The following is a 2,732-nucleotide window of genomic DNA, read 5'->3' on the forward strand; positions in this document are numbered from 1 at the left end:
TATAGAAAAGCATTGCATCCTCTCTGCATCTTGAACTGGTAGGCAGTGAGATGGCTAAAAACGCTAAGAATGTGGGAAGCATGGGTAACTATGGAACACATTATAGCACCTAAGACTGAGATGAAGAGATGGACCGTGGGCATTTGGCACTGTGGTTTCTTCATGAAAACTGCCGTGGGGGCCTCCTGGACCTACAATACCACCTTGCTGCCACAGTCAAACCTACCATCAGAAGACTGAAGGAATTAAAGAACCCAATAGATCTGCCATCTGAAGCTTTGCTAGCCTATAGTAAGTGGGCTAATTTATGTGAAGCAAAAACAGAAAAAGAAAAAGAAAAGTATTGCAGACAACAACAATAAATGGGGTTCAATCTGCTTAGCTGGTACCTCGGCCTGGTGTGTGTTAACCTTGGGTGAGTGTGTGTGTGTGTGTGTGTGTGTGTGTGTGTGTGTGAAAAAGAGAGAGAGAGAGAGAGAGAGAGAGAGAGAAAGAGAGAGAAAAAGAGAAAGATAAAGAGAATGTAGAAGAAATATACTACTCAACCTCTACTGTAAGGTTGGTAGTCCTGAACAACTTTGTAATTTTTAATGAAACATGCATGTTATAGATGTTTTCCAGTACCTAAACATCTATTCCATTATTTCCCGACCTTACAATTTACCTGTGTGCACGTTTGCAATCTGTTGTCATCTAACACCTAAACTGCTTACCTAGGGGATTATCCCATATTTCTCTTTGTCATAAACTCTTGTGCATTTTGGTAAGGGTTATTCTGGGCAACATCTGGCTGTGTTTAGCGCTTACAACTGGTTCTGCTCAGGGATAACACTTGGTGGGGCTCTGGGGAATATATACTGTGCCAGAGAATTAACCAGGATTGACCACATGCAAGGCAAGATCTTTACCCACTGTTCTATCTCCGGTTGACCTTTATTTCTAGACCTCTTGTTTTTCCCTCATCGTATCAATATGCTTTGTTCTATAATACAAAATCTCAAACCAAATTCTATTAAGCAAAAAAGAAAATTCTATGGCGCTCTATTATAATCACTACTATCCTACTTTCAGCTGAAAACTTCTGTCATGAGCACTTTCATTTTATACCTTATTCTTCCTTTGTGTAAACTCCAGCCTGCAGTAAATAAAAAATCATAAATAAGAATCTGATCCACAACATGTATGTGCCTTAAAGGAACCCTTAACCTCTAACATATATGTCTGCAAAATTTTCACTAAAAATGATCATAGAAAATAAATTTAGCAAAGATTATGATGAAATTCAGATTTTAAATTTGAAAATAAAATAAAGCAGAAGTTAAAAACTACCCAAGGTCCTAAAATATGAGTGGATATAGAAATTGTAGTAAATGAATTAATTATATATTTCTATTCTACATACATACATAGTATGCTATCGCATCTATATCTATATTACATATAGATGTATATAGTGTATGTAGAGCATGCACTGTAGCAATGTCACTGTCATCCTGTTGCTCATTGATTTGCTCGAGCAGGCACCAGTAACATTTCCATCGTGAGACTTGTTACTGTTTTTGGCATATCGAATACACCATGGGGAGCTTGCCAGGCTCTGCCGTGCGGGCGAGATACTCTCAGTAGGTTGCTGGGCTCTCTGAGAGGGATGGAGGAATCAAACCCTGGTCAGCCACCTGCAAGGTAAACACCCTACCCGCTGTGCTAACATGTGCTAATATGCTTCAGTCATGTAGAGCATATACAGTGTATGTTTACAATTGAATATTAATATATATGTATATATTGAGAATAGACTACTAGTCAACTATGAGAAAAGATGAACTCTTGTAAAAAGTCAAGCTGAGTTATATGAGTCATAAAAATAGAGTCAAAAACTACATGACCTCACCGATTTGTAGTGTGTGAAGAAAGCAAGCAAAGGATAAGACAGTTTTAGTGGAAGCAACCCTGAGATTTGGCCAATAGAACTATTATGTGCAGATACTTGGAATGGAGGTAGAAGGATTTTAGGATAATTGTGGAGAGATCCTGAAACTGCTATTTGCCATGGCATAGCATAACTGTTAAGTATAAAGGGATATTATATTATTGTAACAAAATTCAATACGTTAATTATTTTTAATGAGTAAAGTATAATATACATGGAAAGGACTCCCTAACTGTAGTATAGTATCCACTGTTGGGCTATCGAGAACCTCTTAAAAAATTAAAAATAAATCTACAATCTTAAATTATTTCAGAAGCTGGAGCACAGCGGGTAGGGCATTTGTCTTACAAGCAGACGACCCTGGTTCGATTCCCAGCATCCCATATGGTCCCCTGAGCACCACCAAGGGTAATTCCTGAGTGCAGAGCTAGGAGTAACCCGCGTGCATCGCTGAGTGTGACCCAAAACGGAAAAAAAAATCAGTTTTTCCTGGAGTGACAAAAATTTTAGTTTGAATCATATTGACAGTGCATATTGATAAATTATTTAGTAGATTACCCAATGTTACTAATATCTTATCTACCAAGATATTTTCATGACAGTTTCAGTTTACTGAGGAATTTAGGTTCAATCTTATAAGATGGACTATGATACCTTCTTAGACGGGTTGTGGAACTTGTGTGACATGAGTGTTTGTACTCTGGCTCAGCAAGTCAGTGCTATTCTGTCCCCTTACAGAAGGATGGTGCAGTGGGGACCAGATCGTTATGGAATCAAGTCATCTGAGCGTGTTGACCATCTT

The 2,732-nt window shown here is 38.2% G+C and overlaps 1 non-coding gene across 1 annotated transcript; it reads right to left on the reverse strand.

Moving 5' to 3' along the window:
• Positions 1 to 519: 519 nt before the first annotated feature.
• LOC129404112 (small nucleolar RNA U109) lies at positions 520 to 607 on the reverse strand. Its single transcript, XR_008629701.1, has one exon. It is a non-coding gene; the product is annotated as a small nucleolar RNA U109 (small nucleolar RNA).
• Between the last annotated feature and the right edge of the window lie 2,125 nt (positions 608 to 2,732).

The sequence above is a fragment of the Sorex araneus genome, chromosome 3 (genome assembly GCF_027595985.1).
Source record: "Sorex araneus isolate mSorAra2 chromosome 3, mSorAra2.pri, whole genome shotgun sequence".
NCBI classification, from domain to species: domain Eukaryota; kingdom Metazoa; phylum Chordata; class Mammalia; order Eulipotyphla; family Soricidae; genus Sorex; species Sorex araneus.